Source organism: Rhinoderma darwinii, chromosome 1 (assembly GCF_050947455.1).
Source record: "Rhinoderma darwinii isolate aRhiDar2 chromosome 1, aRhiDar2.hap1, whole genome shotgun sequence".
Lineage (NCBI taxonomy): Eukaryota > Metazoa > Chordata > Amphibia > Anura > Rhinodermatidae > Rhinoderma > Rhinoderma darwinii.
The window spans coordinates 513,401,214-513,412,858 of record NC_134687.1 but is presented as its reverse complement, the minus strand read 5'-3'; the positions used below and the strand labels follow the sequence as shown (position 1 = coordinate 513,412,858).

General features: G+C 42.2%; 1 protein-coding gene across 9 annotated transcripts in view; it reads left to right on the top strand.

Moving 5' to 3' along the window:
* The window catches only part of COMMD10 (COMM domain containing 10), a 403,417-nt gene that overhangs the window by 5,280 nt on the left and 386,492 nt on the right, over positions 1–11,645 (top strand). The gene's annotated exons all lie outside the window — the stretch shown is intronic.

Genomic DNA, 11,645 nt, shown 5'->3' with positions numbered 1-11,645 from the left:
CACCCACTTGGACTTTTGCAAGCCTCATTTGCATAACTACAAAAATGGTCATAACTTGGCCAAAAATGCTCGTTTTTTAAAAATAAAAACGTTACTGTAATCTACATTGCAGCGCTTATCTGCTGCAATAGCAGATAGGGGCTGCAAAATCTGGTGACAGAGCCTCTTTAAAGAGGCTCTGTCACCAGATTATAAGTGCCCTATCTCCTACATAATGTGATTGGCGCTGTAATGTAGGTGACCGCAGTGGTTTTTATTTAGAAAAACAATAAATTTTCACCAAGTTATGAGCGATTTTAGCTTTATGCTAATTACTTTCTTAATGCCCAACTGGGTGTGTGTTTACTTTTTACCAAGTGGGCGTTGTGGAGAGAGTGTATGACACTGACCAATCAGCGTCATACACTTCTCTCCATTCATGTATTCAGCACATAGTGATCTTGCTAGATCATGATGTGCTGTCACATACACACACATTAATGTTACTGAAGTGTCTTGAGAGTGAATAGAAATTCCTTCCAGCCAGGATGTCTATTCACAATCCTGACACTTCGATAACATTTGTGTGGGACTTACAGCACAGCAAGCGTAATCTCGCGAGATCACGTTGTAAGCTGTCATTTACAGCCTGATCTCGCAAGATTACGCTTGCTGTGCTGTAAGTCCCACACAAACGTTATTAAAGTGTTGGGATTGTGAATAGACATCCCGTCCTGGCTGGAGGCGATGTCTATTAACTCTGAAGACACTTCAGTAACGTTAATGTGTGTGTATGTGACAGCACATCATGATCTAGCAAGATCACTATGTGCTGAGTAAATGAATGGAGAGAAGTGTATGACGCTGATTGGTCAGTGTCATACACTTCTCTTTACAACGCCCACTTGGTCAAAAGTAAAAACACGCCCAGTTGGGCATTATGAAAGTCATTAGCATAACGCTAATATCGCTCATAAATTGGTGAAAATAAATCGTTTTTCTAAATAAAAACCACTGCTGTCACCTACATTACAGCACCGATCACATTATGTAGGAGATAGGGAACTTATAATGTGGTGACAGAGCCTCTTTAAGGACCAGGCCAATTTCTTCAAATCTGATGTGTCGCTTTATGTGGTAATGACTTTGGAATGCTATTATTTATCCAAGTTATTCTGAAAATTTGCATTTTTCTAATTTTTAAATGTATCTGCTTGTAAGATGGCACACAAAATTGTTTCTTTTTTTTCTTTTAGGGTTCAGTTCTGAAGTGGCTTTGAGGGGCTTATATATTAGACACCCCCATAAAACACCACATTTTAAAAACTGTACCCCTCAAGTATTCAAACAGCATTTAGAAAGTTTCTTAACCCTTTAGGCACTTCACAGGAATTAAAGCAAAGTTGAGCTGAATTTTTTTATGAAATTCCATTTTAACCCATTTTTTTTCTGTAACCCATAAAATTTTACAAGAGAAATACAACTCAATATTTATTACCCAGATTCTGCAGTTTTTAGAAATACCCCACATGTGACCCTACTGTGCTAATGGACTGAAACACAAGCCTCAGAAGCAAAGGAGCAGCTAGTGGATTTTGGGGCCTCATTTGTATTAGAATATATTTTAGGCACGTAGGAAACACCCCCAAAAAGACACAATTTTGGAAACTACACCCCTCAAGAAATTCATCTAATTGTATAGTCAGCATTTTAACCCCACAGGTTTTTTGCTAATTTTTTTTGGAATTTGGTTGCAAAAACGAAAATCTGTTGGCTTTTTTTTCCCACAAAAAGTAGTTTTCGCTCAGATTTTTTAAATTTCACAAAGAATAAAGAAGAAAAAGCACCCCAGTATTTGTAAAGCAATTTCTCCCGAGTACGGTAATACTGTTTGGACACACAGCAGGGCTTAGAAGGGAGGGAGCGTCGTTTGGCTTCTGGAGCTCAAATTTAGCTAGAATGGTTTTTGGGTGCTGTGTCGCGTTTGCAAAGCACTGAGGGACCAAAACAGTGGAGACCTCCCAAAAGTGACTTTATTAGGGAAACTACATCCCTCAAGGAATCTTAACCAGGAGTGTAGTGAGCATTTAAACTCCACAGGTTTTTTGCAAAATGTATTGAAATTTGGCCATGAAAATAAAAATACACACCTTTTTTCCACTAAAATGTAGAATTGTTTCATTTTCACAAGGGTTAAAAGGGAAAAAGAACCCCAATATTTGTAAAGCAACTTCTCCTGAGTACGGAAATACCCCACATGTGTTCATACACTGCTGTTTGGACACATGGCAGGGCTCAGAATGGCAGGAGCACTGTTTGGCATGCAGATTTTGCTTGACTGATTTTTGGGTGCCATGTCGCATTTGCAAAGCCCCTGAGGTACCAGTACAGCAGGAACCCCTGAGAAGTGACTTCATTTTGGAAACTGCACCCCTCAGGGCATTCATTTAGTGAACATTTTGACCCCACAGATTTTATTAGAATTAGGCAGTAAAAATGAAAAATGTTATTTTTTTCCGAAACAATGTTGTATCAGTTGTCAATTTTTTTTTTACATTTACAAGGGTTAATAGGAGAAAAAAACACCACACAATTTGTTAGTCAATTTCTCCCTAGTATGGCAATATCCCATGTGTGGCCCTAAACTGCTGTTTGGACACACAGCAGGGTTCAGAAGGGAGGGAGCGCCATTTGGCTTTTGAAACGCAGATTTTGGTGTTAGGGCGCCATGTCGTATTTGCAAAGCCCCTGAGATAGCCCAGTATAGATGAAAACCCAGAGAATTTACCCAATTTTGGAAACCACACCCCTCAAGGCATTTATCATTTGCCTGGACATATGACAGGGCTCAGGAGTAAAAGAGCGCCAAGTGCATTTGAGGTCTAGTTGGTGATTTCCACAGCATTGGCCCACAATTCCAGGGCTCTGAGGTTAAATAGTAAAACAAACCCCCACGAAGTGACCCCCATTTTGGAAACTTATACCCCTCAAGGCATTTATTAAGGGGTTCAGTGAGCATTTTCACAAAATACTATCTTACTAGAAAATAATGCGCAGTGGATTTTCCACTGATATGCCATTTTAGTGCACAATATGTTGTGCGCAGCTTGTGCCACTAAAGACAAATACCTCATAAAATGTTAAGCGGGTTCTCCCGGGTATGGCGATGCCATATATGTGGAATTATACTGCTGTTTGGGCACAGTGTAGGGTTCAGAAGGGAGGGAGCTCTATTTGGCTTTTGGAGCGCAGATTTTGACCGTCGCATTTAAGTGGTTAATCGGCGGTGACCACTGCCGTGATCCGCCCCGATGCCTTCCCGCACTACTAATGCTGCTAGTAGCAGCCAGTACTGAGAGATGCTGGGCATAGGGGAATACCTGTGCGCTCCATTAGGAGAACTCGTAAATTAACGGGCTGCAGCCCGTTAATTTACGTGCGGGGTTGCGAAGGGGTTAAAGTATAAGATGCTCTGGACCATTAGATTCAACAGAAAAGTAAAGGCAATATGCCAAAGCAACATTGCTTTTTAATATAGTTCTTTTTGTGAGTACCAACAGAATAGCATTACTGCATGGCATCATTCTCTGATGCCCACAGTGGCTTCTAGAACCGGAACCACCATGGGCCACATTTCTTCTTCCTCTTCTCGAGCTGGTAGGCCCCCCCCTCCAGCATCTTCGGACCAGTAGACGTACCAGAGTACTGCTATGCATTATTTCGTGCTTTTAGGAGTCTGAAAAATATGCTATTATTAGGGACAAATCATGATCACATAAAAAAACCTCATTGGTGTTCTTTTGAATCCCTGAGGTATGGACACAACCTCAGGCCACATGACTGTGTGCGCCGGCCGAGTCCCGTCAGTGATCCGAGGAAAGATAGAACATGTGCTATCTTTCTTCGGATCGGAGACTCTGATCATTTTTCACTGACCCGCTTCACCCGCTAAAGTGAATTGGTCCATGAAGACTATCGGATGCCGTCAAAAACGGCCCGAGTGGCACAACGGTCGTGTGCGTGAGGCGTAAGGGTGCATTTACATATATCAGTTCCATCAGCATTAGTTTCTTTCCCTCTAGTGATTACAACTGATGCAAAAATGTATCAGTTGCCATATGGCTTTGTTTACTACAAAACCATCGGTTGACGTTAGTTGTCATCAGTTTTTAACATCCGTTTTTACCACAATGGTACACCAAAAAGGCAGTGTATAGGGTCTGAAAATGTGCCAATTTTATCAGAATGGTGCATAGTTTGTGATCGATTAGGGCCTGTTCACATCAGCGTTGGCTTTCCGTTGAGGGGGTTCCATCTGAGGTTTCCGTCGGGTGAACCCCTCAACGGAAAGTCAAAAGGAAACCTTATTGGTTCTGTCTAAAAAAACGGAAACCTGCCGGAACGGTGATAAACGGAAACCATTAGCAACGTTTCCGTCACAGGGATCCACGACGGAAACCTCAGACGGAACTCAACAGAAAGCCAACGCTGATGTGAACAGGCCCTTAGATACAGAATAGATTAAATGCATCTTGTGTACCATGTCAGGGCTCTCCTCTGCTCCGGCCTCAGCGCTACACTGAAGTCTGAGACACACGTTGTGTCATATTCAGTGCAGCACCAAGGACGGCGCTGAGAGAGAGCCAAGAAGACAGCAGCTGTCCACTGACCTCACCTCAGATCAGATCTTCGAAGCAGCCATGGGAGCCTGCAAAGACTCCAAATACTAGCCCTAACTTCAGTGAGTAGCTAGTTTGTGGTGCCTTTACAACTACCCAATCCCACCCCGCATCTCCTACCCACCCCACACCACACTGGGATTGCTGTTGTATCTATTCACACAACAGGGTCCAGGTGTCGGTTGTTAAAAACGTCCATCTCGTTCCATGTCCGTGTTTCCGTTTTTGACTAATTTTTTAATTAAGTGCCCTCTGCAGATAGTGCCGCAGCGCCCTCTGCAGATAGCGCCTGCACCTGCTCGCATCCACCTTCCAGCTGATTGTTGCCGGAGGGTGGGTGCAGCAGGACCGGGCGTTCATCCGGCTCCTGCACAGGTCCAGCACCGTAGAACGCCACAACTGATGTCCCCTATGCCAGAATAGATTCCGTAGAAAGCTATGCGATCCGTTCTAGCATCAGTTTCCATCCAGCTGTTCTGCAACATGCCAGAGGGAAGCAGAAACAAACAACGGACATATGTGAACATACATGGAAGCTGTATTTTGCGCTCAAACCTGAATCATCAGATCAGGGGGACTGACTGCTTAGGTCACGCAGGATACACCTGTTATTGATCACATCTAAGTTTATAACTTGGATGTGATTGATAACCGGTTGATCCTCCGTGTCAGAGACACGCAGGATCCAAAGTCACCGAAGCTGTCAGTCCCGCTGACATGACGGATTTGGGTTTGAGCGTATTGTATTCCGGGAGAGATGATGCTTTCTGCCTGTTGTGAGCCTTCCTCTTTAAAGTGTAATTTTGTGATACGGTTGACTATAAAGAAATCGAGATATGACTATAGGGTAGTTTTTATTTAAACCTGCAGTTAAAAAGTTCTCCTCATTGTGTTGTCAGGCAGACGTCTTAACCCCTTCCCGCCGGATCACGTATATAAACGTCATTAAAATCGGTGGCTTACCGCCTTTTCACGTAAATATACGTCATGGAGATGAAGCTGGCTCAGGAGCTGAGCCAGCGACATCACCACCGGGTGACAGCTGTATGTTACAGCTGGCACCCTAAGGTATCGGCCAGGACCGGAGCTAGCCTCCGATCCGACCGATTAACCCCTCACATGGTGCGTTCAATAGAGATCGCAGCATGTGAGGAGTTTATAGCCACCGGCACCCCAGCAATGTGATCGCTGGGTTGCCGGTGGCTGCAAAGGCGATCGGAGGGCTAATGCTTACCTCCCGATCAGCCTGTAACGGAATCCTCCTATCCCCCGTCGGCGGCGGGGCCCAGGAGGCTTCCGGTAACATCGGCAAGATGGCGCCGGCTCAGCTTCCGGCTCAGAAGCTGAGCCGGCGTCATCAGCAGTGGGTGTCCGCTGTATGTTACAGCGGACACCCCGATCTATCGGCAGGAACCGGAGCTAGCTCCGATTCCTGGCATTAACCCCTTCGATGCAGCGATCCATTGTGATCGCTGCATCCTAGAGGTTTGTAGAAAATCGGCAGCCTTGCCATGCGATGGCAAGGCTGGCGACTGCTACCATGGCAACAGGAGCCCTAACAATGGACTCCTGTCTGCCATTACATAAGCTGATTAGGCCCCGCCCAGAGGCGGAGCCTGATCGGCTTGCTGTCAGTGAACAACTGACAGTTCCAATACATTGCACTACATAGGTAGTGCAATGTATTAGAACATCAAACAAACAGTTGGACATTCAAGTCCCCTAGTGGGACTAAAGAAAAGTGTAAAAAAAAGTAAAAATAAAAGTTGGAAAACATACAATAAAAGTTTCAAATAATAACACAAAACACAATCGACCTTTTTCCCTTATAAGTCATTTATTATTGAAAAAAATAATAAAGCCATACATATTTGGTATCGCTGCGACCGTAACGACCTGAACTATAAAAATATTATGTTATTTATTCCGAACAGTGAACGCCGTAAAAAAAAACCTCAAAAACACTGCCATAATTACTGTTTTTTTGGTCACTGTCTTCCAAAAATTGAAATAAAAGTGATCAAAAAGTCGCATGTATCCAAAAATGGTACTGATAAAATCTATACCTCGTCTCGCAAAAAACAAGCCGTCACACAGCTCCATCGATGAAAAAATGTAAAAGTTATGGCTCTCACAACTTGGCGACAGAAAAAATATACTCTTTCCAAAAGTAATTTTATTGTGCAAAAAGTTATAAAAAAGTTCTATAAATTTGGTATCGCCGGAATCGTACTGACCCGCAGAATAAAGGTAACATGTAGTTTATAACGTACGGTGAACGGTGTATATAAAAAAAAAAGTGGCACAAGCTGGGCATGACATATTTGACACTGAATTGGCATATCTAGGGAAACATTTTAATTTGTACCTTCCGCAGCGCAATCATTTATGGAAAAGACCTGTGGGGTGAAAATGCTCACTACACCTCTTAATAAATGCCTTGAGGGGTGCAGTTTCCAAAATGGGGTCACTTCTCAGGGGTTTCTTTTATTATTTCACATCAAAGCCTCTGCAATTGTGAACCAATACTTTAGAAGTCGCCAAATTAGGCCTCAATTTTACATGGTACTCTTTCACTCCTGAGCCCTGTCGAATGTCCAGGCAAAAGATTAGGGCCACATGTAGGGTGATTCTAAAACAGGGAAACACTGCATAATAATTGAGAGCTGTCTTGTTATGGTGGCACAAGCTGGGCACCACATATTGGCGTATCTAAGGAAAAATTCCCATTTTCATTCTCCCACATCGTGTGCACACGAATTTCTGCAAAACACCTGTGGGGTTAACCTGCTCACTACACCCCTAGGTGAATGCCTTGAGGGTGTTGTTTCCAAAATGGGGTCACTTCTGGGGGGGATCCACTGTTTTGGTCCCACAGGGACTTTGCAAATGCAACATAGCGACCAGAAACCAAATGCAGCAAAATCTGTACACCAAAAGCAAATGGCGCTCCTTCCCTTCTGAGCCCTGCCGTGTGCCCAAACAGCATTTTTCGACCACGTGTGGGGTATTGCCGTACTCCAGAGAAGTTGCTTTACAAGTGTTGGGGTTCTTTTTTTCCTTTATTTGTTGAGAAAATTAAAAATTTGGAGCTAAAGCTAGGTCTTATTGAAGAAAAAGGATTTTTTTTATTTTCACTGCCCAATTCTAATAAAATCTATGAAACACCTGTGGGGGTAAAATGCTCACTACACCCCTAGATGGATTCCTCAAGGGGTGTAGTTTTCTCAATGGAGTCACTTTTTTGGCGTTTTCACTGTTTTGGTACCTCAGGGGCTTTGCAAATGCGACATGGCCTCCACAAACCATTCCTGCTAAATTTGAGCTCCAAAAGCCAAATGGCGCTCTTTCCCTTCTAAGCTCCGCCGTGTGTCCAAACATCCGTTTATAACCACATGTGGGGTATTGTTTTACTCGGGAGAAATTTCTTTACAAATGTTGTGGTGCTTTTTCTCCTTTAGTCCTCGTGGAAATTAGAAAAAATTAGCTAAACCTACATAATTTTTGAAAGAATGACGATTTTTATTTTCACGGCCTACTTCCAATAATTTCTGCAAAAAACCTGCGGTGTCAAAATGCTCACTATACCCCTAGATAATTTCCTCAAGGGGTGTAGTTTCCAAAATGGGGTCACTTTTGGTGGATTTCCACTGTTTTGGCACCGAAAGAGCCCTTGAAACCTGACATGGTGCCTAAAATATTTTCTAATAAAAAGGAGGCCCAAAATCCACTAGGTGCTCCTTTGCTTCTGAGGCCGGTGCTTCAGTCCATTACCACACTAGGGCCACATGTGGGATATTTCTAAAAACTGCAGAATCTGGGCAATAAATATTGAGTTGCGTTTCTCTGGTAAAAACTTCTGTGTTACAAAAAAAATAGAATAAAAATGAATTTCTGCAAAAAAAAATGAAATTTGAAAATTTCACCTCTACGTTGCTTTAATTCCTGTGAAACGTTTAAAGGGTTAAGAAACTTTCTAAATGCTGTTTTGAATACTTTGAGGGGTGAAGATTTTAAAATGGGGTGACTTTTTGGCAGTTTCTAATATATAAGGCCCTCAAACCGCTTCACAACTGAACTGGCCCCTGTAAAAATAGGCTTTTGACATTTTCTTGAAAATGTGAGAAATTGCTGCTAAAGTTCTAAGCCTTGTAACGTCCTAGAAAAATAAAAGGATGTTCAAAAAACGATGCCAATCTAAAGTAGACATATGGGGGATGTTAATTAGCAACAATTTTGTGTGGTATAACTGCCTGTCTTACAAGCAGATACATTTAAATTGAGAAAAATGCTAATTTTTGCAATTTTTCACCAAATTTTGGTGTTTTTCACTGGTAAATATTGAATTTATTGACCACATTTTTCCACTATCATAAAGTCCAATGTGTCACGAGAAAACCATCTCGGAATCGCTTTGATAGGTAAAAGCGTTCCGGAGTTATTACCACATAAAGTGAAATATGTCAGATTTGAAAAAATGGGTCTGGTCCTGAAGGCCAAATTGAGCTTGGTCCTGAAGGGGTTAACTTGACGAGATAAGAAAACATTCTGAACGTTTATGCTTTTATCCTTATTCTTTTATCTGGCTTCCGGTAGATTTTGCTGTCTTGTCTATCAAATCATTCCTGCATTTTTTTTCTGATTGAGTCTACATAATAATGAGCAATGTGTGGTTACATCTGCTCTGGCATCGTCTGTTGTCTTTCGTACATTTTGCAAAGGTTTATCTCTATATTTGAAAATGCTGCTCATACATTAAACAGATTCAATTGGCGTGCAGCAATGAATAAGTAAATCCAGAGATTGTCCCTTTCAATGAATGTTATTTTAGCCGTTCCAGATAACTGTCCTTCGCCTGTCCTTCATGAGGTTTTCATTTACACCGATCACCTCTGTGGATGTTCATCTGACACTGTATAACGGAAATGTCCATTTATACATATGGTACACTTTACTGTAATGTCACAAGGTGGGTGCAGCACTATTAATTTGCCATGTAAGCCGACTTTGATTTAATAATTCAGAAATGATCATTTCTCAATATTTAAAGTGATAGTTAAAGGGGTAATCCGGATTTTTACAAACTGCTGCAAATGTTCTAGAGTAAAAAAACAATCCGTACTCACCTATTCCTTCTCCCGGGGTTCCAGCGCTGACACTCCAGCGCTCCTCCCAGTGTGTGGCGGGAGGACAGTCGGAGCGTCATCGCTGGTGAGTACTGATTGTTTTCTTTATTTTATGCCATTTTCTCTAAATGCAGAAGTGGTGGGAGACCGCTCTTGTCCGGCATCGAAAGCTCACAGCAGCTATCTTAGGCCTTTTTCAGACAAATGTTGAAATCGTTCGTGTGACGGCCGTCGTTTTAACGCCCGTCATACGTACACTTCTATGGGGCTGCTCACACGGCCATTGTTTTAACGAACTGCGTGAAATGTCCGTGAATAAATAGGACATGTTCTATATTTGTCAGTTTTCACAGATCCCTCAATAGACTCAACCTATAAGGAATCCATGAAAATGGGTCCTTCACCTGTTCAAATCGGGCATGAAAAACAGGTGTTTTTCACGACCGATTTGACACACGTTCATCTGAATAAGTCCTTAATGCTACTGCCTGGGTGGATGGCCCTGCTCTGACCATATGGAGAGAACTGCACTTTGGCTAAATCGCATGTAAATTAAAGCATTTTGCCGCGTTAATATAGCGACTGTGGCAACCGTTTTAGAAAAGCTTTGCAAAAGCGCATTTATTTACATGTGGTTTGCCTTGGATCTCTGCCACATCATTACAAACCTGTGCGAATGTGCCCTAATAGATTACATATTGTGCAACATCTTAGAACATTTAGGCCGAGTCCACACAGGACAGAAATGTTGCAAATTTTCCAGAGAGAATGACAGTACCTGCCACGTGGATGTCATTTGAACAAATCTCATCCACGTGCTGTGAAACGTTTTCCGCACAGAAACCGAGCATGCTGTGGCGCTTGAAATCTGCAGCATACTCATTCTGTTGTGGGCGTTAACACCGGATTTCGCCCTTTTTAATGTAGAATGGGCAAATCCGCAGCCAAATCCACATGTAAGGCACTCTTCACATCACGTTTGTGATGGAAGTTTAACGTGTACACCAGGAAAGCTCCCAACGTACTCCTAGCCATATGGCTAAATTAGTCCAACGAAGGCCAATAGAGTGTCATTTTCACCTCCGTTGGACTGTATACATTAGTATACCTTTTTTATTACAGGATGGAAGAGCATAGTAGATGACGCTTTTTAACATGGGAGCCTATAGGTGATGTATGGCATACCTCACGGGTATACGTTTTAATGTCATGGTCTTTTCTATAGCTTTTAATGATGTATACGTTAAACATATATACTTTTATATTCTAAGTGACGGAGGCCTGATAGTGGCATCCATCACCCATAGACTATAATGGTATACATTCTGGTAGGATCCCAGTTTATGACGCATCTGTTTAACATATAACTGTTAGGCATCTCTAAAGCACTGCAGCGCTGTAGTATAAAACATTGCAAAGTGTTATCAGGGCAACTGTCACTATATAATGCTGCCGGTTGTTCTGGCCACATGAACTTGCTGACTGGTTCCCTTTAATCATGATTATCCAAATAACAAGAAGTGAGTTTCTTGTGAATTTACTTTTCAGATTAAGTTTCCGAACATGGGACTTATAAATGAGTTCAGTTTTGATTATGTATGACATGTTTCAAAAGTGCATCAATATGCAGTAAAGCTGGTGCTGCTATATATAAAAATGTTAATTTTGGCCAAGCTCCGCATTCACTACCAGGCTGCTTGTCAACAGATATAGTACATTGATGCCTTCAATGTGCGTTTTGGATATGGAAATGAAAAAGCATTTGAGTACATAGAAAATCCAGGGTGTAAGACATAATGGCCATTGTGCGTCTTTACGATTATCTGATTGAGGTCTTCTTCTTAAAGGAGAAGTAACCAAC